Source organism: Scyliorhinus torazame, chromosome 4 (assembly GCF_047496885.1).
Source record: "Scyliorhinus torazame isolate Kashiwa2021f chromosome 4, sScyTor2.1, whole genome shotgun sequence".
NCBI classification, from domain to species: domain Eukaryota; kingdom Metazoa; phylum Chordata; class Chondrichthyes; order Carcharhiniformes; family Scyliorhinidae; genus Scyliorhinus; species Scyliorhinus torazame.
Window position 1 is genome coordinate 36,368,750 of NC_092710.1, and position 24,986 is coordinate 36,393,735.

At 46.5% G+C, this 24,986-nt stretch overlaps 1 long non-coding RNA gene and 2 other non-coding genes across 3 annotated transcripts in view; 1 reads left to right on the forward strand and 2 right to left on the reverse strand.

Moving 5' to 3' along the window:
• The window catches only part of LOC140411587 (uncharacterized), a 718,944-nt gene that overhangs the window by 183,396 nt on the left and 510,562 nt on the right, over positions 1-24,986 (reverse strand). The window lies entirely within an intron of this gene.
• Positions 283-356, reverse strand: trnai-aau (transfer RNA isoleucine (anticodon AAU)). The gene has a single exon. It is a non-coding gene; the product is annotated as a tRNA-Ile (tRNA).
• trnav-uac (transfer RNA valine (anticodon UAC)) lies at positions 6,622-6,694 on the forward strand. The gene has a single exon. It is a non-coding gene; the product is annotated as a tRNA-Val (tRNA).

The window sequence follows — 24,986 nt, forward strand, 5'->3', positions numbered from 1 at the left end:
GCCTGGAGCAGATTCGCCTGAAATATTGCAATGAAGGAGACATAAAACACAGTTCACAGCGACGTGAATTGTCATCTGCAGGAGTTCGCTATTGATTAGGAGACCTTGGACACATTTGTGACACAGAAATGTAAAAGAACGATAGTTTCTCAGAAAAAGTGGCAGATACTGTCCAAGAGGCGCCAAGCAGTTAAAGGGGACTCTGCGCCGCCGCAGCGGAGTCAAAATGCCGCTCCAGCTTGACGGAAAAGTGGAGATTATTTCGCAATGTGGTTACTTCGTTGGCCAGTACGGGGATCGGACCTACGACCGTGGCGTTATTAACACCACGCTCTAACCATCTGAGCTAACCGGCCACGTATGTGTTGTTGGCTGGGTTGACCATGCCGTTTCCAAATTCACTCCAGTCCTGAAAGGTGTGCTCGTCTGACATGTTGTGTGGTTATTTCCAACGTTGCCTGGAGCTGAGTTGCCTGAAAATAGCAGGAATTGGAGGTAAGACATTGTTCAGAACGACGTGAATTGTCATCGCTGCAGACTAGGAAACTTTGGAAACATGTTACCGACACGTTTGTGGCGCAGAAATGTAAAATAATGAAAAAATGTCAGATATTATCCAAGAGGAGTCAAGTAGATAAAAGGGAGCCTGCGCTGCCTCAGGTCAGTAATAATGCCGCGACAGTAGCACTGAGCTGATTGCTTGCAAACATATGAGGCAAGCAGATCACTTTGTGACGGAGATGTTTTGTTGACCCGTACGAGGATCGTTTCCGCGACTTTGGCTTTATTGGGACCACGCTCCAACCATTGAGCTAACCGGCCATGTACGGATGGTCACCTCGTGTGACCATGTCGATTTCAAATTTAGTCCAGTCGTGAATGGAGAATTGAGTATTCTTTCCTGACTGATCCTGAACAAGCTGGATCGCGCGAATTTGCCTTTTGTTAATTCCACCGTTTAGGTTGCCAGCAAGCCGTAAGTATTTGCTTTCCCCTTGAACTTTCTGCACGTTTCCAACAGACTAACTTCTCACCAACACTTACGCTGGCTTCGGCATTGTTGAACACATTGTGCCAGGAGCATCGCCCAATCTGCAAACTTTCTCCTCATCAAACTTCTCGTGTATTCATCTTTATGATCGAAATTTCACAGTAACTTATAGGCAGTGTTAATGTACGCCTACGTGTGACAGTAAAGATTATTATTATTCTAGCACGGGATGTGCTACGGCTCACATTTCCAGTCCTTGTCCGCAAAAGCCTTTGGGCGGCTTACTTCAGTGAAAGAATAAAGGCAGCTGACCCTGTGAATTCAAAATCCAGTCGAAATGTAACCGTGCCGCAATAAAGTGCGTGCGGATTATTCAGTAAGAAGTCTCACAACACCATATTAAAGTCCAACAGGTTGATTTGAAATCGTGAGCTTTGGCAGCGCTTTCCCTTCATCAGGTAAAGTGGTCCTTCATCACTTCAACTGATGAAGGGACGGCGCTGCCAAAGCTTGTGATTTCAAATAAACCTGTTGCTGTCACACTTCTTGTTGCTGTCACACTTCTTTCTGTATCCAGCGCCAGCATCTCAACATCATGCAAATTATTTGCAATTGCAGGACAGGCGGTCACATTAGTCCGAATGGACGGCTGCTGCTTCAGCACGAAATGATGATGAGCCAGCTGAATTTTAAATTGGGGTAAATGGTTCGGGGATTTACAAGCTAAGGGCATTAACCGGGAGATCATGCGTCGCCTCTCAATAGATTAGCAAACAAGTATACTTCTCGCCTTAAGGTATTTTGATCGTTCCAGGCGTGTTTCAGTGAAATTACCTGAGGAAGGAGCAGCGCTCCGGACGCTACTGACATCGGAACAAACCTGTTGGACTTTAACCTGGTGTTGTAAGACTTCTTACTGTGCTCACCCCAGTCCAACGCCCGCATCTCCACATCAGTGTAATTAGCACCACATTATAAATGTGTAGTGCTGCTTTTTGAAAAAGACATTTCGAAGCATTAAATGTATTTGGCGTAGCCAGCAAACGACTGCATGTTAAGCAATCGGTTTGTTGAAGGTGGCAGCATTTGAGCCATATTCCTAGCAAGAGGGTTAGTAATTCCTGCACAGCGCTGTTGATCTATCCAATGCCGCAATTTCAAGGTAGGCTGATGTGACATCGTACCGTGGCTATTTGCAACGCTGCCTGAAATTCGCCTGAAATATTGCAATGAAGGAGACGTAAAACACAGTTCAGAGCGACGTGAATTGTCATCTGCAGGAGTTCGCTATTGATTAGGAGACGTTGGACACATTTGTGACACAGAAATGTAAAAGAACGACAGTTTCTCAGAAAAAGTGGCAGATACTGACCAAGAGGCGCCAAGCAGTTAAAAGGGACTCTGCGCCGCTGCAGCGGAGTCAAAATGCCGCTCCAACTTGCCGGAAAAGTGGAGATTATATCACGACGTGGTTACTTCGTTGGCCAGTACAGGGATCGAACCCGCAACCTTGGCGTTATTATCACCACGCGCTAACCATCTGAGCTAACGGGCCATGCGTGCATTATTGGCTGGAGTGACCATGCCGTTTCCAAATTCACTCCAGTCCTGAATGGTGGGCTCGTCTGACATGTTACGGGGCTATTTCCAACATTGCCTGGAGCAGATCTGCCTGAAAATTACAGGAATTGGAGATAAGACATTGTTCAGAACGACGTGAATTGTCATCGCTGTAGACTAAGAAATTTTGGAAACATGTTACCGACACGTTTGTGGCGCAGAAATGTAAAAGAATGAAAAAGTGGCAGATATGATCCAAGAGGAGTCAAGCAGATAAAAGGGAGCCTGCGCTGCATCAGGTCAGTAATAAAGCCGCGACAGGAGCACTGGGCAGGTTGCCTGCAAACATATGAGGCAAGTAGATCACTTCGCGACGGAGTTGTTTTGTTGACCCGTACGAGGATCGTCCCCGCGACCTTGGTGTTATTAACACCACGCTTTAACCATTGAGCTGCACACAGTATCCCAAGTGCGGCCGCACCAATGTCTTGTACAACTTCAACAAGACGTCCCAACTCCTGTATTCAATGTTCTGACCAATGAATCCAAGCATGCCGAATGCCTTCTTCACATCCCTGTCCACCTGCGACTCCTCCTTCAAGGAGCTATGAACCTGTACTCCTAGATCTCTTTGTTCTGTAACTCTCCCCAACGCCATACCATTAACTGAGTAGGTCCTGGCCTGATTCGATCTGCCAAAATGCATCACCTCACATTTACCTAAATTAAACTCCATCTGCCATTCGTCGGCCCACTGGCCTAATTGATCAAGATCCCGTTGCAATCCTAGATAACCTTCTTCACTATCCACCGTGCCACCAATCTTGGTATCATCTGCAAACTTACTAACCATGCATCCTAAATTATCATCCAAATCATTAATATAAATCACAAATAACAGTGGACCCAGCACCGATCCCTGAGGCACAACACTGGTCACAGGCCTCCAGTTTGAAAAACAACCCTCTACAATCACCCTCTGTCTTCTGTCGTCCAGCCAATTTTGAATCCAATTGGCAACCTCACCCTGGATCCCGTGAGCTTTAACCTTCTGCAACAACCTACCATGTGGCACCTTGTCAAAGGTTTTGCTCAAGTCCATGTAGACAACGTCTACTGCACTGCCCTCACCTACCTTCTTGGTCACCCCCTCAATAAACTCAATCAAATTTGTGAGACACGATTTTCCATACACAAAGACATGCTGACTGCCCCGAATCAGTCCTTGCCTCTCTAAATGCTTGTAGATCCTGTATCTCGGAATACCTTCGATCAACTTACCTACTACAGACGTTAGGCTCACCGGTCTGTAGTTCCCAGGCTTTTCCCTGCTGCCCTCCTTAAACAAGGGTACAACATTCGCTACTCTCCAATCTTCAGGCACCTCACCTGTGGCTGCCGATGATTCAAATATCTCTGTTAGGGGACCCGCAATTTCCTCCCTAGCCTCCCACAACATCCTGGGATACATTTCATCACGTCCCGGGGATTTATCTACCTTGATGCGCTTTAGGAATTACAGCACCTCCTCCTCTGTAATATGCAAACTTCTCAAGATATCACTATTTATTTCCCTTAGTTTCCTAACATACATGCCTTTCTCCACCGTGAATACCGATGAGAAATATTCATTCAGGATCTCACCCAACTCTTGAGGCTCTGCACATAGATGCCCTTGTTGATCCTTAAGAGGCCCTACTCTGTCCCTAGTTACACTTTTTCCCTTTATTTATCTGTAGAAGCTCTTTGGATTCTCCTTTGCATTATTTGCCAAAGCAATTACATGTCACTCTATTTCGACAATCTCTATACTCTTCAAGGGATCCACTTGATCCCAGTTGTTTATGTACGTCATATGCCTCCTTCTTTTTTTTGACCAGAGTCTCAATATCTCGAGTCATCCAGTGTTCCCTACTTCTACCAGCCTTGCCCTTCACTCTAAAGGGAATGTGCTTACCCTGAACCCTGGTTAACACATTTTTAAAAGCCTCCCATTTACCAGCCGTCCCTTTGCCTGCCAACAGTCTCTCCCAATCTATCTCTGAAAGTTCCTGTCTGATACCATCAAAATTGGCCTTGCCCCAATTAAGAATTTTAACTCTTGGGCCAGACCTATCATTCTCCATAGCTATCTTAAAACTAATGGAGTTATGGTCACTTGTCCCAAAGTGATCCCTCACTTCTGTCACTTGCCCTTCCTTATTTCCCAAGACGAGGTCGTTTTGCCCCCTCTCTAGTCGGTCCATCCACATACTGAATGAGAAATACCTCCTGAATACACTCAACAAATTTCCCTCCATCCAAGCCTCTAATGCTATGGCTGTCCCAGTCAATGTTGGGAGAGTTTAAGTCCCCTATTATTACCACCCTATTTTTCTTGCAGCTATCTGTAATCTCCTTACATATTTGCTCCTCAATTTCCCGCTGACTATTTGGGAGCCTGTAGTACAGTCCTATCAAGGTGATCTCTCCCTTCTTATTTTTCAGTTCCACCCATATAGACTCAGTTGGCGAACCCTCGGATATATCCCCTCTAAGTACTGCCGTGATGTTCTCCCTAATCAAAAACGCCACTCCCCCTCCTCTCTTACATCCTGTTCTATCCTTTCTATAGCATCTGTACCCCGGAACATTGAGCTGCCAGTCCTGCCCCTCCCTTAGCCATGTTTCAGTCATAGCTATAATATCACAGTCCCATGTGCCCATCCATGCCCTGAGTTCATCCGCTTTGCCCGTCAGGCCCCTTGCATTGAAATAAATGCAGTTTAATGTAGACTTTCACTGCTCTCTGCCCTGCTTTCTCTAGTCATGCTTTACACACTCTCCCTTCCTGCCTTTTGTTTCCGTCCCCGCTGACTTCCTACATCGGTTCCCATCACCCTGCCACATTAGTTTAAACCCTCCCCAACTGCACTAGCAAATTAGCAATCATAACAGAATTCAGATTCAACTCGCCAAAAAGCTCAAAATCAGCAAAAAAATGATAATAAATCAGTATAACGCAAATATTTCAGGGATCAATCTGAAAGCGGTGGGCAGAGATTTCTCCTTGTAATGATGGTATTATTCACACAAAGGAGAATAGATGAAACCTTGAACCCCGTGGAATGCAAAGGCGGCGGTCCTTGGCTGGAAACTGGGATTGGAAAAGACAGGGGTTTGAGGGGTAGCAGAGGCACAATGGGCCGATGGGCTTCTTTCCCAGTGGATTTTCTCGATGAGTTCAGGTCAGCGTCGATCATTGGGATTTAAAATGATCGCCCGAACAGGGACTTGAACCCGGGACCCTCAGATTAATAGTCTGATGCTCCATCGGCGAGCTATCCGGACGGTGTGTGAAACCGCCTGTAGTGACCGCATTCCCGCTTCGCTGTTGCTCCTCTCGCTCCATTGTTGCCCCTCTTTCCTTTGCTTATGCTGTGCCTCTCCTCCAGAACAAACAGCTGCTTCCTTTGCCCTGCGGCACTCTCTGAATCCGGACAGCATATCAACAGCTCCGCCTCTGGATTCAGGGCGGGTTCAGAGCTGTGCTGCTGTTTGGCGCTTCACTCCGATACTCCGCCCACCGAGTCCCTTTCCTGGAGACTGGTTATTCCCAGTCGGGTGGGGACAGTCACTTCCTGACTCTCAATGACTCAACATTCTGACTCAAGGTTCGCTGCGTCCAGCACGCATGCTTCAAAACTGTTCTTTACAAAAGCGAAACCTCCCCTTTGCCGAACAACTTCCGAGCCGTACCGGCCTCTTTGAACAGGCGCAGGAATGTGGAGACTAGGGGCTTTTCACAGTAACTTCATTGGAGCCTACTTGTGACAATGAGCGATTTTAATTTCATTTTAATTTCATTAAACGCTCTTTCATTTTGAGACTTTTTCGAGAATTGCCTGACTCAAAGAGAAAATTTGGGCACAATCAGCTGAACGCGACTTTGTGGGACACGCAAACATGTTATACATCAAGTCAGGTGTTGACAGCTGATTCATTCCCATCAAATAGACGCTTTACTAATGTTCCTGAGCGATGGAACAATCACAAACTCCAGTCATATAAGGAGTGTGACTCTGCCAGCTGGTTCCATGGTGTAGTGGTTATCACGTCTGCTTTACACGCGGCAGATCCTTGGTTCGAGCCCCAGTGGAACCATTGCTGCTTTTGGACAAGTTGTGACCGATTGAATTTCCATGTGAACAAAAATACAACCACGAAAGAGAAAATGCTGGAAAATCTCAGCAGGTCTGGCAGCATCTGTTGGGGGAAGCAAAGAGCTAACGTTTCGAGTCCGATGATTCTTTGTCAAAGCTAAGAGACAGAGAAAGTGGGAAATATTTATACGTGGAGTGAGAAAGAAAGATGAGCCATAGCCACAGAAACCCAGGGAAACCGGCTGCTAATGGCCACTGAAACCCAGGGGACAGAGTGCAGAATGGCTTTGAATTAAGAAAACAAATTTAAATAGAAATGTGATGGAATTTATTAGAACATATCAATGAGGTTGAACTGAACAGCAGCAAGGACAGAACCAAAGAGCATCCTTTATTGCGACTGGATGAAATTCAATTTCTGATCATGTCGGAATTCAGATTCAACTCGCCTAAAAGCTCAAAATCAGCAAAAAAATGGAGAAAAAAAATCAGCATAACGCAAATATTTCATGGATCAACCTGAAAGCGATGAGCAGAGATTTCTCCTTGTAATGATGGTATTATTCACACAAAAGGGAATAGATAAAACCTTGAACCCTGTGGAATGCAAAGGCGACGGTCCTTGGCTGGAAACTGGGATTGGAACAGACAGGGGTTTGAGGGGTAGCAGAGGCACAATGGGCAGATGGGCTTCTTTCCCAGTGGATTCACTCGATAAGTTCATGTCAGCGTCGATCATTGGGATTTAAAATGATCGCCCGAACAGGGACATGAACACTGGACCCTCAGATTAAAAGTCTGATGCTTTACCGACTGAGTGATGCTGAAAGGTCAAACAGCAGAGAAACTAACATCAGAGGTTGAACTGTAGATTTGGGGGAGGGGAAGGGGGAAGCAAAGAGGACAAGGTGAAGGAAAGGTAGATAAGATGGGGGGGGGGGGATTAAGTGTATATTAAAAAGAAACAATGGTAAAAGACAGTTAAAATGAAATGGAAACAAATGGGTTGAGGTGGGGCTGATCATCTGAAGTTGTTGAATTCGATGTTCAGACCGGAAGGCTGTGGCGTGCTTAACCGGAAGATGAGATGTTGTTCCTCCAGTTCGCATTGATCTTCACTGGAACATTGCAGCAGGCCAAGAACTGACAGGTGGGCATGGGAGCAGAGTCTTGTGTTAAAATGGCAAGCAACAGGAAGATCAGGGTCCTGAATGTGCACAGACAGAATGCAACTAGCTTCCCGTGTCCGTACGTTCCCAAAGCCAACGTGCTGATGGAAATCTTTCCCCGCACAAACACTATTTAATAAGCGTGCATCATGATCATTACCTGTCATTTACTAAATATTAACTTCCTTAACCATTCGAGGTTCGCTACTTGATAACCAACTAGTATTTTTCGAAATGTTCCAACTATTGCTCTTTATCTCGTGATCCTTTCCCATCTCAAATTCCCCGTTTGCATCCTGTCCCTGCCCCAACTTTCTCCCCGACCGGTTTCCATTCGCTAACAGGAGCCAATGTCTCACTCACGTTCTATGGTTGGTTTGTGCGTGCACAATCGCAGTTCTCTCTCACACCGCCTTTCCTAAAGGCACAAGAGCCTGCATTTGAAAAAGAACGTTGGCAAAACGTGCCACTCGCCACACCGTCAGCCATTCTGTAACCAATTCCTTTATATTAGAACATTGACAAAAGATATTCTGGGCATTATAGTAGTGAGTTCTTTAAATCCATCAAACCTCCATAATCCACAATTTCAAACGACAATAACCAATAAACAAGGGCTCCATAATAGAAGCTGTCGTTCAATTCCCGTGAAACTGGGTGTGGTGTTGGTTTCTGAAACTCTGCAGTCCATGTGGTGTAGGTGAATCCATAAAGCTGTTAGGAAGGTGATGTGTTGGACGCTCTGGATCCGTGGAACACATACAGGACGCCAACACTTAAAATAGTGCAACACTATTTTATTAAGTAAGAAACTGTTTAACATACTTTCACTGTGGTTGAACACGATATTAGATTGAACTAAAGACCTATGCCTTTTCCTAACCAGTCTATGCACTCAGCACATGGTGAAGATCTGTGCTGCAGGCTGTGAGCTCTGTCCTACTAGGAGGCTGCAGCTCGAATGAGCGGGAACTCTGATGCCCCCTGCATTATAGTGGGTGTGCTCTAACTGGTGATTGGCTGCGGTGTTGTGTGTGTTGATTGGTCCCGCTGTGTGTCCGTCAGTGTGTGTGTATCTGCACCATGATATACTGATGTATATTATGACAGAAGGAAGCTCCATGATTAGCACCCAACAAGAGTGAGTGAATGGGGATATGGTTCCAAATGAAAATGACGCGTGTTCCTTGGAGGGGAATCTGCAGGCGGCGGCGGAGTTATCAATCGGCGCTGACAATACATTTTTTGTCAATGAAAATAATAATCCAGTTACACTTCAATACAAAGTCTGTACAAACTACCATTACAGAACATCGCATTGCCTGCCAGCATTCACAATGAATTCAGAAAACAAAGTGAAATGTATTGAAATATAAATGTGATGGAATTTATTGGAACATAACAATGAGGTTTAACAGAACAGCAGCAACGGACAGATCGAAGTCGCCTCGTTTATTGGGACTGGATGAAATTCAAATTCTGATCATGTCGGAATTCAGATTCAACTCGCCTTAAAGCTCAAAATCAGCAAAATATTCAAACCAAATCAGCATAACGCAAATATTTCAAGGATCAATCTTAAAGCGATGAGCAGGGATTTCTCCTTGTAATGATGGTATTATTCAGACAAAAGCATTAAGACGAGACCTTGATTCCAGTGGAATGGAAAGGCGACCGACCTTGGGTTGGAATCTGGGATTGGAACAGACAGGGGTTTGAGGGGCAGTAGGGGCACAATGGGCCGATGGGCTTCTTGCCGTGTTGATTAACTTGCTGAGTTCACGTCAGCATCAATCATTGGTGTTTAAAATGATCGCCTGAACAGGGACTTGAACCCTGGGCCCTGAGGTTAAAAGCCTGAGCTGAGCTACGCGGGCCCTGGGCAATGCCGCCTATAGCCACCATTACTGGCTCGTCGCGAACATTTCATCGTTCAAACGTTGTATTTCCCTGGTCAGTCAGACAATCATTCCCAGTTGGGCTGGAGAAACTCACTCCTGACTCACAATTACTCAACATTCTGACTCAAGCGTCGCTGCGTCCAATACGCTTGCTTCAAAAATGTTTTTTCCAAAAGCCAAACCTGCCCTTTGCTCGCACCCTCCGCACCGTAACGTTTAAACGCTCTTTAATTTTGCCTCTATTTCTGGAAATTGCCCAGCTCAAAGAAAAAAAGTTCAGAACAGTCAGCTAAACGCCACTTTCCGGGAATCGCTAACACGTGAACAAGAAATAAGGTGTCGACATCTGACCAAATCCCACCAAACGGGCACTTTGCAAAGTTTCTGGAGCGAAGGGATACAATCACAAAGTCCAGTAATACAAACAGGTCTGAGCGCCGCCAGCTGGTTCCATGGTGTAGTGGTTAGCAGGTTTGCATCACCCTGGCAGCACGGTGGTACAGACGGCGAGCACTGCGGCGCCACAGTCCCAGGTTCGATCCCGGCTCTGGGACATTCTCCATGTGGAGTTGGCGCATTCCCCCCGTATTTGCGTGGGTTTCGCCCCGGATAACACAAAGGATGTGCAGGGTAGGTGGGTTGGCCACTCTAAATTTCCCCTTAATTGGAAAAAAATGAATTGGGTATTCTAAATTTAAAAAAAAAAAGTTTGCGTTCCCCCCAGAAGTGAGTAGCACAAGTGATTAGCACTATGGCTTCACAGCGCCAGGGTCCCAGGTTCGATTGCTTGCTGGTTCACTGTCTGTGCGGAGTCTGCACGTTCTCCCCGTGTCTGCGTGGGATTCGTCCGGGTGCTCCGGTTTCCCCCCACAGTCCAAAGACATGCAGGTTATGTAGATTGGCCATGATAAATTGCCCTTAGTAACCAAGAAGGTTAGGAGGGGTTACTGGGTTACGGGGATAGGGTGGAAGTAAGGGCTTCAGTGGGTGGATGCAGACTCAATGGGCCGAAATGGCCTCCTTCTGCACTGTGTGTTCTTTGTGCTATTTATAAGGTCCTGAGTTTGAGCCCCAGTGGAATCATTGCTGCTTTTGGACAACTAGTTGCCAATTGAATTTCCATGTCAACAGAAATGCAATCCAGCTTCCCCTGCCTGTGCGTCCCCAAAGCCAACGTGCTGAATGGAAATCGTGTTCCTCACAAACATTATTTCAGAAGAGTGCATCATGAGCATTACTTTTGAGTTCTTAAATTAGCAAATGATCATTCAGTGCTTTGAAAGTATTTTACAAATAATTAGTTTACGGACTGAGATTCGTTGAGATTTCCCTACTATTGCTCTTTATCTCGTGATTCTTTCCCTACTCAAATTCTCCCTTTGCCTCCTGCCCCTTCCCCAACTTCAACACCGACCGGATTCTATTTGCCAACACGAGCCACGCTCTCACTCACCTTCTATATGTTATTCTGCGGGACCCAATCAGTTAACGCGTTTCTCTCACTCACCGCCTTTTCCAAAGACTAATTTGACGCCGTAAACCATCGTTCGAATATCACCTTCGCAAAACGTGCCACTCAACACACCAACCGTCATTCTGCATCCAACTCCTTTACCTTAGAACATTTGCAGAAGATTTCTTGCTGATTATAGTGGGGAGTCTGTGGAATTATCTACTTATCATCAGTTCAGGACGAAACATTTTATGTTTTCAACACGGAGCTAAATAGAGCTCTTCGAACTGAATGGATCAATGGGCGAAAGCGGGAGCAGGTGACAGAGTTGACTAATGAAGCAGATGGTGGTGATGGTTGAAGGTCAATCATCTCAGCTCCTGGCCATCATTCCACAATGCACGGTTGCATTGTGGATAGCACAATTGCTTCACAGCTCCAGGATCCCAGGTTTGATTCCGGCTTCGGTCCCTGTCTGTGCGGAGACTGCACATCCTCACCGTGTGTGCGTGGGTTTCCTCCGGGTGCTCCGGTTTCCTCCCACAGTCCAAAAGATGTGCAGGTTAGGTGGGTTGGATTGGCCATGATAGATTGCCCTTAGTGTCCAAACTTGCCCTTAATGTTGGCTGGGGTTACTGGGCTATGGGGATAAGGTGTAGGTGTTGACCTTGGGTAGGGGGCTCTTTCCAAGAGCTGGTGCAGACTTGATGGGCCGAATGGCACTGTATGGCACTGTAAATTCTATTCCGACTTGTTCCCGTTGGTGTCCTAGGCCAAACCACCTTCAGCTGAACCTCCTTCCATAATGAGGTCGGAAATGATGATGCTCGATGCTCGCTGATGACTGTACAATGTTCAGCGCCTTTCGCCACTTACTGAAGCAATCCATACCCAAATGTATCAAGACGTAGACAATGTTCATCGTTGAGCTCATAAGTGGCGAGGAAGATTCGCACCGCTAAGTGCCAGGCATTGACATTCTCCAAAGAGAGAGGCTCCAAAAATTACACCGTGACATTCTTTGATTTGATTTATTATTGTTACATGTATTAGTATACAGTGAAAAATATTGTTTCTTGCAGGCTATACTGACAAGGCATACCGTACATAGGCTGACAGCGCATACCCTACATAGGGAAGGAAGTAAAGACTGCAGAATGTAATGTTACAGTCATAAGCTAGGGTGTAGGGAAAATATCAACTTAATACGAGATAGGTCCATTCAAAAGTCTGGTGGCAGCAGGAAAGAAGATGTTCTTGAGTCGGTTGGTACGTGACCTCAAACCTTTGCTGCCTTTCCGAGGCAGCGGGAATTGTAGACAGAGTCAATGAATGGGAGGCTGGTTTGCGTGATGGGCTGGGCTACATTCACGACCTTTTGTAGTTTCCTGTAGTCTTGAGTAGAGCAGGATCCATACCAAGCTGTGATACAACCAGAAAGAATGCTTTTTATGGTGCAACTGTAAAAGTTGGTGAGGGTCGTAGCTGACATGCCAAATTTCCTGAGCCTTCTGAGAAAGTACAGTGGTTGGTGGGCATTCGTAACTGTAGTGTCTGCATGGGGGGACCAGGACAGGTTGTTGGTGATCTGGACACCGAAAATCTTGAAGCTCTCGACCCTTTCTACTTCGTTCCCATTGATGTAGACAGGGGCATGTTCTCCACTCTGCTTCCTAAAGTCGATGACAATCTCCTTAGTTTTGTTGACATTGAGGAAGAGATTATTGTCATTGCACCAGTTCACCAGATTCTCTATCTCATTCCTGTACTCCATCTCGTCATTGTTTGAGATCTGACGGTGGTGTCATCAGCAAATTTGAAAATCGAGTTCGGGAATTTGGCCACGCAGGCATAGGTGTACAAGGAGCATAGTGGGGGGGGGGGGGGGCTGTAGAGGGGGGGGGGGGGCTGAGGACACAGCCTTGTGGGACACCGGTGTTGAGGATGATCGTGAAGGAGTTTTTGTTGCCTGTCCTTCCTGATTGTGGCCTCTGGGTTAGAAAGTTCAGGATCCAGTCGCAGAGGGAGAAGCTAAGGCCACGGAGTTTGGAGATGGGTTTCGTAGGAATAATGGTGTTGAAGGCTATAGTCAATAAATAAGAGTCTGACATACGTGTCTTTGTTATTTATGTGTTCCAGGGTTGGGTGCAGGCCCAGTTGTCTGCTGTGGACCTGTTGCAGCGGTAGGTGAACTGTAGTGGTCAAGGCAATCCGGGAGTCTGGAGTTGATTCGTGCTGTGACTAACGTTTCGAAGCACTTTATAATGATGGATATGAGGGGCACTAGACGATAGTCATTAAGGCACGCTGCTTGGCTTTTCTTTGATACAGGAACTGCTGTTATAGTTACATTAACCACCTGGCTGGTTTGCTTCCGTTTCTGGTCAATTCTAAACATGGACTTTGACTGTAAGATTTGATACATCAGTTTGATAATTTTGGTAGTTTCTTGAGTATTGTGTGGGGAAGGCCCCGCCCTATTATTGCTCAAGTACTCAGAAATTGCTAGGGAGGACTGAGTGCTGCCTTAGCTGAGTGAAAGTGGCTCTTGTAGTTGGGTGAAAACTGTGAGTTCGAGTGGTGAGTTATAAAGAGGAAAGTAGTAATTAAACCTGCTTCCAGTGTAGCTAAATTAATAATAACCTCTTTTGCTTTCACAAGTAGGCTTATTTTAACACTGCAATAAAGTTACTGTGAAAAGCCCCTAGCCGCCACAATCCGGTGCCTGTTCGGGTACACAAAGGGAAAATTCAGAACGTCCAAATTCTCTAATGGCATATCTTTCGGGACATGCAGGCAGACACCGGAGCACGCGGAGGAAAGTCACGCAGACACAGCGAGAAGGCGCAGACTCCGCACAGAGAGTGACCCAAGAGGGGAATCGAACCTGAGACATTGAGCTGTAAAGCAACAGTGCGACGCATTGTGCTACCCATAAATTAGGTCTTTAATTGGGTAACTTAGCAATTTAGTTGGGTTAATTAAAAGCTGCACTCTAGTTTCATTGGGTTCACAGTGCAGAAGGAGGCCATTTGGCCCATCAAGTCGGCACCGAGCTGGGAGAAGGAGGGCGGAACATCGAAGTGCAACGCCAGAAGCAGTGTCAGGTAGGTGTTTAAATTGAGCGCCAGGTGAGCCTTCTGCGGACGTCAGACATTCAAAAGAGAGCGGCTCCTGATTGGTTCTCTATAAATCAGGCTTCTCGTGTCGTTAATCCTTCCATTCCTCGGCTCACTGGAGTAGATTCTGTGCTACATTTTGGATCCCACCATCAGACTCACCATGGGCTACTCTCTAGAATCGGTTACATTCTTGGACACACTTTTCTCCATCAAGGGCGGTCACCCCAGCACGTTGCTTTACCGCAAGCCCATAGATAACCTCACAATGCTGCACTTCTCCAGCTTCCACTCTAAACATATTAAAGAAGCCATCCCCTTTGGACAAGCCCTCCGCATATGCAGGATCCGCTCAGACGAGGAGGAGCGTGACAAACATCTACAGACGCTGAAAGATACCCTCGTGCGAACGGGATATGGTGCTCGACTCATTGATTGACAGTTTCAACGCACCACAGAAAGAAAGCGCACTGACCTGCTCAGAAGGGACTCATCCGACAGAGTACCCTTCGTCGTCCAGTAATTCCCCGGAGCAGACAAACTACAACATTTTCGTCACAGCCTTCAACGCGTCATCGGTGAAGACGAACATCTTGCCAAGTTCATCCCCACACCCCCTCTACTTGCCTTCAAACATGTGCGCAACCTGAAACAACCATTGTTTGCAGCAAACTACCCAGCCTTCAGAACAGCGATCACGACACCACACAACCCTGCCATGGCAAACTCTGCAAGACGTCCCAGATCATCGACATGGATACCAGCATTACACATGGGAACACCATCCACCAGCAACGTGGTACATACTTGTGCGACTCGGCCCATGTTGTCTACCTCATACGTTGCAGGAAACGATGTCCCGATGCATAGTACATTGGCGAGAGCATGCAGACGCTGCGACAATGGATGAACGGACAAAGTGCGACAATCACCAGGCAGGAATGTCGCCTTCCAGTCGGGGAAAACTTCAGCAGTCAAGGGCATTCAGCCTCTGTTCTTCAGGTAAGCATTCCCAAGGCAGCCTTCAGGACACGCGACATCGCAGAATCGCATGGCAGAAACGTATAGCCAAGTTCCGAACACATTAGTACAGCCTCAACCGGGACCTTGGATTCATGCCGCATTACATTCATCCCCCACCATCTGACCTGGGCTTGCGAAATCCTACCAATTGCCCTAGCTTGAGACAATTCACACCTCTTTAACCTGTGATTATCTCTTTCTCCAGTCGCTCTGTCTGGACCTGTAAAGACTTAATAATATGCAAAGACTCGCATTCAAAGTATCGTATTGCATCTTTGACTTTGTCTATATATATGTTTCTGGAACTCACCTGTTCATTCACCTGAGGAAGGAGCTGTGCTCCGAACGCTAGTGATTGGAAACAAACCTGTTGGACTTTAACCTGATGTTGGAAGACCTCTTACATTTAGTAAGGACAAGCTATGTTTAATTTTGTACACCGACCTGTATTAACTAGAAGGCACATACATTTTGGGGTACCTATTCGTGAAAGCATGATCGTATTTTTTATTCAGGGTCTAAGTACCATTTAGTTTTTAATCTAACAATCAAAAGAGGGAGAGAGAGGCAATTACCGGTGCCGTGTGCTACTCCTGTACGATGTGGTGCATCATGGACACTTCAAATGTCACTGAGGACTATATATGTGGTAAGTGCATTCAGTTGCAGAAGCGCAGCAAACGCATGGATAGGGTAGAACAGCAGCTGGAAGCACTCAGGAGCATACAATTAGCTGAAATTGTTATAGATAATAGCTACAGAGATGTGGTCACACCCAAGTTACAGGAAGATAGATGGGTGACCGCCAGGCGGGGTAGGCAGACAGTGCAGCGTTCCCCTCTGGCTGTTCCCCTATCTAACAAGTATGCCGTATTGGATACTGATGAGGGGGGCAGGTCTTTCAGGGTACGACAGCAGCGGTGGCCAGAGCGAACGAACGACAACTAGCACCGCTTCACAGATGGTGGGTACAAGGGGTAGCAAAGTAATACTGTTAGGGGATTCAATAGTCGGGGGCACAGCCAGGCGCTTCTGTGCCGCGAAAGGTACTCCAGGATGGTAGTTTGCCTCCCTGGTGCCAGTGTCCTGGGTGTCTCTGAGCCGATACAAAGCATCCGAAAACGGGAGGGAAATCAGACAGAGGTCACTGTCCACATTGGCATGAATGGCATAGGTAGAAAGAGTAGCGAGGTCCTGCAACGGCAATTTAGGGAGTTAGGTAGAAGATTACAAAGCAGGACCTCTATGGTCGTAATCTCAGGATTACTCCAGTGCCACGTGTTAGCCAGGTTAGCAACAGGGATGTAGTGCAGCTGAACACGTGGCTAAAGAACTGGTGCAGGAGGGAGGGATCCGTTTTTTTGATCATTGGGATGTCTTCCAGGGAAGCTGGGACCTGTACAAGATGGTCGGGTTACAGCTGAACTCGAGAAACACCAATAACCTGGCTGGGACGTTTGCTAGAATAGTTCGGTGGGTTTAAACTAATGTGGCACGGGGGTGCGAATCAGAACATTAAGCCAGCAAGTGCAGAGACTGGAGATGACCATGGTACCAGGACCAGGGTGGCTAAGAGGAAGGGCAGGCTGGGGGAAGTCGAACTCCGTGGGCCAGAAGGTCTGGAGTGTGTCTGTTTCAATGCACGAAGTATAACAGGTAAGACAGATGAATTTAAAGCATTGATTCATCCTTGGAACTTGGATATGGTTGTGGTAATGAAGACTTGGTTAAAAAAGGGACAGGGCTGGCAGCTAAATTTTCCGGGTTTGGTTGTTTTAGGCGAGACAGGGGAGAAGGTAAAATAGGTGGGGGTGTTGCAATACTGGTTAGAGAACATATTACAGGTGTACAGAGGGAGGGTACTTCGGAAGGATCAATTAAAGAGGCACTGTGGGTAGAACTCAGAAACAGGAAGGGGCAGTCACTATTATGGGGCTGTACTACAGACCTCCCAACAGCCCACGGGAAGTTGAAGAACAGATATATAAGCAGATTCTGGAAAGATGTAGAAATAATAGCGTTGTTGTACTGGGAGACTTTAATTTTCCTAATAATCACTGGAAATCCCTTAGGGCTCGGGTTCCTGATGGTGAGGAATTTGTTAAGTGTGTCGAGGAAGGTTTTTTGTAACAATATGTGGATAGGCCGACTAGAGAGGGGGATATACTGGACCCAGTAGTAGAGAACTAGCCCGGCCATGTCATCAAAGTTGCAGTGGGGGGACATGTGGCGAACAGTGACCTCAATTCCGTAAGCTTTTGGACACTCATGGAAAAGGACAAGTGCCTACAACCAGGTTAGGCAGGATTTGGAGGCTGTTGTTCGGGAGAGGCTAGGTGAGGGTAAATCCACATTTGGCATGTGGGAGTCTTTTCAGGAGAAGTTGATGGGAGTGCAAGGCAGGCATGTGCCGGAGAAAAGGAAAGACAGGAATGGCAGGATTCAGGAACTGTGGATGATCAGGGAAATTGTGAGTCTAGTCAAAAAGAACAAGGATGCATACGTGAGGTCTACGCAACTAAAAACAGATGAAGCACTTGAAGAATTCAAGGGGTAGATAAAAGCTGAAGCAGGGAGTTAGGAGGGCATAACGATGTCATGTTAGAGGGCAGCACGGTAGCATTGTGGATAGCACAATTGCTTCACAGTTCCAGGGTCCCAGGTTCAATTCCGGCTTGGGTCACTGTCTGTGGAGTCTGCACATCCTCCCCGTATGTGCGTGGGTTTCCTCCGGGTGCTCCGGTTTCGTCCCACAGTCCAAAGATGTGCACGTTAGGTGGATTGGCCATGATAAATTGCCCTTAGTTTTCAAAATTGCCCTTAGTGTTGGGTGGGGTTACTGGGTTATGGGGATAGGGTGGAGGTGTTGACCTTGGGTCGGGTGCTCTTTCCAAGAGCCGGTGCAGAATTGATGGGCCGAATGGTATCTATGATGTTGATTGGTGGTGTCTCAGAGGGATGTGCAAGTACTTCAGAACAGGTTATTATTACGAAGAGAGAAGTGTTAGGTGTGTTAAAAGGCATTAAGGTTGACAAATCCCCTGGGCCAACCAGCATCTATCCCAGATTACTGAGGAAGACGAGAGATGACGTCGCTGGGCCTCGAGCAGAAATCTTTGTTTACTCGTTGGCCACAGGTGAGATCCCAGAGGATTGGAGGATAGTCAATGTTGCTCCGTTATTTAAGAAGGATAGCAAGGCTAACCCGGGTAATTATAGGCCAGTGAGTTTGACGTCAGTGTCGTGAAATTGTTGAAAACGACTCTCAGAGATAGGATTTATGCACATTTGGAAGTGAATGGTCTTATTAGCGACAGACAGCAAGGTTTTGTATGAGGGAGGTCATATCTCTCTAATTTAATTGAGTTTTCTGAGGAGGTGGCAAGAATTATTGATGAGGGAAGAGCTGTGGATGTTGTCTATATGGACTTCAGTAAAACATTGCACAAGGGCACTCATGGCAGGCTGGTGCAAAAGATTGTAACACATGGGGTCAAGGGTGAACTCGCCTGATGGACCCAAAAGTGGCTTGGTCATAGAAGACAGAGGGTAGCAGTGGAAAGGTGTTTTTCCGAATGGAGGTTTCTAACTAGTGGTGTTCCAAAGGGATCAGCAATGGGACCTCTGCTGTTTGCTTTTTATATAACTGACTTGGAAGAAAATGTAGCTCGACTGATTAGCAGGTTTGCGGATGATACTAAGATTGCAGGAGTTGCGGATAGTGATGAAGATTGTCAGAGAATACAGCAGAATATAGATAGGCTGCAAAATGGGGTGGAGAAATGGCAGATGCAGTTTAACACGGACAAATGCGAGGTGAATCATTTTGTAGATCCAGTTGAGGTGGGAGCTATAAAATAAATGACAGAACCATCAGGAGCACAGACGCACAAAGAGATCTGGGCATGCAGGTCCACAGGACTTCGCTCCTCCCTCTGCACCTGGATCCTCTATTTTCTGACCATCAGGCCACAATCAGCAAGAATGAAGAACAACACCTCCTCCACAATAGTCCTCAATACCGGGGCCCTGCAAGGCTGCGTACTTAGCCCCCTACTCTACTCCCTGTACACACATGACTGCGTGGCAAAATGTGGTTCCAACTCCATCTACAAGTTTGTTGACGATACGTCCATAGTGGGACGGATCTCGAATAACGACGAGTCAGACTACAGGAGGAGCTAGAGAACCTAGTGGAGTGGTGCAGCGAGAACAATCTCTCCATCAATGCCAGCAAAACTAAAGAGCTGGTCATTGACTTCAGGAAGCAAAGTACTGTCCACACCCCTGTCAGCATCAACAGGGCCAAGGTGGAGATGGTTAGCAGTTTAAAATTCCTAGGGGTACACATCTCCAAAAATCTGTCCTGGTCCACCCACGTCGACGCTACCACCAAGAAACCATAACAGCGCCTATACTTCCTCAGGCCACTAAGGAAATAGGGCATGTCCATATTAACACTTACCAACTTTCACAGATGCACCACAGAAAGCATCCTGTCTGGCTGCATCACAGCCTGGTATGTCAACTGCTCGGCCCAGGACCGCAAGAAACTACAGAGAGTCGTGCACACCGCCCAGTCCATCACACGAACCTGCCTTCCATCCATTGACTCCATTTACGCCTCCTGCTGCCTGGAGAAGGCGGGCAGCATAACAAAGACCCCTCCCACCCGGCTTGCTCACTCTTCCAACTTCTTCCATCAGCCAGGAGATACAGAAGTCTGAGAGCACGCACAAACAGACTCAAAAACAGCTTCTTCCCCGCTGTTACCAGACTCCTAAATGGCCGTCTTATGGACTGACCTCATTAACGCTACACCCTGTATGCTTCATCCGATGCCGGTGTTATGTAGTTACATTGAATACCTCGTGTTGCTCTATTATGTATTTTCTTTTCTTCCCTTTTCTTCCCATTTACTTAATGATCTGTTGCGCTCCTTGCAGAAACATACTTTTCACTGTACCTCGGTACACGTGACAATAAACAAATCCAATCCAATTCTTATAAGTGCTGCACAGGTGGAAATGGTGGTACAGAAAGCATATGGCATGCTTGCCTTCATAGGATGGGGTATCGAGTATAAAAGCTCGCAAATTATGTTACAGTTATGTAGAACGTTGGTGAGGCCACATTTAAAATAAGTGTCCAATTCTGGTCACCACACTGCCAGAAGGGAGAGAGTACAGAAAAGGTTGACGAAGATGTTGCCTGGTATGGACGGTATTAGCTATGATGAGAGATTTAATAAACTGGGATTGCTCTCCCTCGAGAGCCATAGGCTGAGGGGCGATCAGATAGAAGTTTATAACATTATTAGGGGTATAGATAGGGTGAACAGTTGGAGGCTTTTCCCCAGGACGGCAATGGCAATGACTAGAGGGCAAGGTGAGAGGGGATAGGTTCAGTGGAGATGCGCGGGGGAAGGTTTTTACACAGAGGGTGGTGGTGGCCTGGAATGCACTGCCAACTGAGGTGGTTGAGGCAGATACGTTAGCGACCTTTAAGACTTATCTAGATAGGACACGTGATCGGAGCAGGCTTGGAGGGCCGAAGGGCCTGTTCCTGCGCTGTACTGTTTTTTGTTCTTTGTTGGATGGCGTCGATGACAGAGTGTCGGTTAGAGGGGTTTTCGGTTGGAGGATCTACATCAGCCGCAGCGAGTATAAGAGTGTGACAGTCCATACCCTGTGAAGAGTAAAATAGCTGCAGGGACTTTATTAGTGAAGGTATATCTGTTAAATGGAGCGCCTGCATTGATTGGAGTGCCTGCATCAGTAGAAGCTTCTCTCGCAGCTGGGGGTTCAGCATCGGTTGAAGAGGATGTTCTGGTTCCCGATCACATTTGTTTTTGCCACCTGGCTGTGTGGAAGCCTCATCGGTTGTGACCGTATCGGTGCGTGGTTCTGTATGTGCGGGAGTGGCGTTGATTCCGATTTGTGCTATTATACTAACATGCTGCACCACTTTGTTCAATCACTTTCACACATTGAGTGTAATTCTGTAGTGGATTGTCACAAATAACCCCGTTTAATCATTTCACTGACTGGTCGAAGTTAAAGACAGCAGGTGAATCCCAGTGTGCAGTGGAACAACCTGTGAGAGGCAACGAAACATTTGGAGTGGAGTTACTGAGTGGCCAGTCCAGTGAGGAACTTCACTGAAATAATGTGGCATCTAGATTTGGAACTAATTGTGTTTGAATGGACAGCACCATTTCTGGTAGAATACAGATTCCATTCTGATTAGTTGTCAATGCGATGTAACTATATCTATCTGTCTATCTTACTATCTATCTATCTAAAAATGTATCTATCTATCTATCTATCTATCTATCTATCTATCTATCTATCTTACTATCTATCTATCTTACTATCTATCTATCTAACTATCTATCTATCTAAAAATGTATCTACCTATCTATCTAAAAATGTATCTATCTATCTGTCTCTCTACCTGTTTCAATTATTGGTATCTGAATTGTAAAATTAGATCTCAGTGTTTAATTGTTTCTATTCCAATCGGGACTCTGCTGATTGTCGTAATGTTCAATTAAACAGAAACTGGGCTTGAACGATGTTGCAACGTCAATGTTCCCCTGGCGACTTCACACTGCATAAGTAAAGGACTCTGGTAACGTATCACTTCAGGCCTTGATGCAAAGAGATTGCCCGGGATATGAAGGGATAACTCCCGACCCACTGAAAATGCATCGACCCATTGACCATATCTTGAAAGTGTATTACACGATCCTCGCTGTTGTTGGTGTTCCTGGTAAGTGTCCATCATCATTGGAAATGTGTCAAGCTGTGCGTGTGAGTTGATAACGGTATACATTGTGATGGATAATGTTTCGTGATCATCTGGCGGTCACCCTTCTGCCGACCCCCGATCGAAAATCGTGTTTTGTTCAGCAGATTCCGTGACTAACTGTGTGGTATTATTCCATTGTTAAACTGAAAACCAACCATTCTCCTTAATGAAAGGCTTTCTGAGTTATCAGGTCTGAGCTGGCAGACTTTATTATTGTCTCAAACTGTCACATTTAGAAATTTACATCCAGTTTACAAACTGTGCATCATAAACTGACATGAAAGAAATAGTTTATATTTAGAAATGATAGGCTCTGCTCTGCTAAAGTTCTAAATTGCAAACAAGAAGAATTTTGGTGTTGTTTTGAAGATATTTGGTAATGACTGCATCAGGCAAAATGTCTCGATATTTCAGTTTCTGTTGAACTGCTACAACGGAAGCTGATTTAAATGACTTAATGGCTGATGAAGGTAAAACAAATCAGTTTTCCCTAATTTTTGGGCTTTCACAGATCAGGGTGAGATCCTGTCTTCCCGCCGGGGTAGGGTGGCTTCAATGGGAAAATTGACAGAGGCGGGAAGAGAGAATCCCACGCCAGGGAACTCGCGCTGCCGAGAAACACGTGGCTGGCAACCGGAGAATCTGGCCTCCACTTGTATCTATCTCTCGAAATTGTCCTGTGATTTGTCGATTCCATACTTTCTATGCAAGTGGTGAATAACGTGACCGCGCCTCTTGCCTTTGTGGAATGTCACTTCCAAAATATCGCCAATTCTGAGGAAATCACGTTTCCTGCCAGGCGTGGTTTTCTATTTATGCAGCCAGCTTGCTTCCCATTCTAGTTTTCTAATCACGCCAATGCAATTGCGCGGAGATTATTCAGCAGTCTGTTATGAATATATGGTCAAGCTTTGTTGTTGAATTTCTGTACTCGTTTTAACAGATTACTTCCTCCTCCTCAAACATTGCCTCTCTTCTTACCGCCCTTAATCCTCATCCACTGGTTCAATTTATTCGGTTATTCTGCCACACTTGACTTCCTTCATTGGTAAAATGCAGCTGTGCTCCAGATATTCAACTCGATTTCTATCCACGTTAACCCCGACCCTCCTCGCTCCAAAATCCAGTTAACCGAACTGTCCTTAAATTCGCAGCAAATTGATTTTTCCCTGCCAAACACCTCGAGCGTCTCCTTTTTATAAAATTCATTTACGGGATATGGGCCTCGCTGGTTAGGCCAGCATTTATTGTCCATCCCTAGTTGGCCTTGAGAAGTTGGCAGTGAGTTGCGTTCTTAACCGCTGCACTCCTTGAGGTGTAGGTGCACCCACCATGCTGTTAGGGAGGGAGTTCCAGGATGTTACCCCAGCGACAGTGAAGGAACGGGCGATCTATTTCCAAGTCAGGATGGTGAGTGACTTGGAGGGGAACTTCCAGATGGTGGGCTTCCCAGGTATCTGCTGCTCTTGTCCTTCCAGATGGTATTGATCGTGGGCTTGGCAGGCGCTGTCTCAGGAGTCTTGGTGAGTTGCTGCAGTGCATCTTGTAGATGGTACACACGGCTGACACTGTGCGTCGGTGGGGGAGGGAGTGAATGTTTGTGGAAGGGGAGCAATCAAGCGGGGCTGCTTTGTCCTGGATGGTGTTGAGCTTCTTGAGTGTTGTTGGGGCTGCACTCAGCCAGGCAAGTGGGGAGTATTCCATCACACTCCTGACTTGTGCCTTGTAGATGGTGGACAGGCTTTTGGGGAGGGGGGGGGGCAGGGGCAGGAGGTGAGTCACTCGCCATGGATTCCCAGCCTTTGATCTGCTCTGATAGTCACAGTATCAGTTTCCCTACAAAACCTCCTGCTGCCACATTGTATCACTACCATTTGCAATTGATTCATTCAGTTTCGTTAATTCTCCATTCCCATTTCAATAAGTTCGCACATCTTCCTTCTAAATCCCGCCGCTTGATAATGGGATTTTCCATTGAAACCACACCACAAAGCCGTGAAACCCGACAGTGGGGATGCGCTGACGGCGGGAACAGCTAATCCCAACGGCCGATAGGTCTACACACCTCTGGGAGAAGCATTGAAACATTACAAAACCAAATGGTGCCGCGGTGGGAGTTGTCAGCCATCTGTGCTGCCTGTTTGGAGGACAAATGGTACATTATTTCTTTCACCCCCTACTCAGTTTCTCTCCGCCCTTAGAATGTCCTTTTGATATTTTATTGGCTGTCTTGGTACCAATAGTTCCTTTTTGCCTGAACATTGAAATTTTCATACAGTTTGAATCGATATCGAACTCGCCGATCATCTTCACATGATCCATTTCACGCCCTTCCCTACCTTCCCGCTGGTTCTTCACCTCGAGTTTAATGTAGCAGCACGGTAGCATTGTGGATAGCACAATTGCTTCACAGCTCCAGGTCCCAGGTTTGAATCCGGCTTGGGTCACTGTCTGTGCGGAGTCTGCACATCATCCCCGTGTGTGCGTGGGTTTCCTCCGGGTGCTCCGGTTTCCTCCCACAGTCCAAAGATGTGCAGGTTAGGTGGATTGGCCATGATAAATTGCCCTTAGTGTCCAAAATTGCCCTTCGTGTTGGGTGGGGTTACTGGGTTATGGGGATAGGGTGGAGGTGTTGACCTTGGGAAGGGTGCTCTTTCCAAGAGCCGGTGCAGACTCGATGGGCCGAATGGCCTCCTTCTGCACTGTAAATTCTATGATAATGGTTGTCAATAAACATGATCTACAAGGTAACCAACTCGAATGCCTCCATTCATTATATTTCCACCGCTCGCCTCGTGGGCATGATCTCTCACAA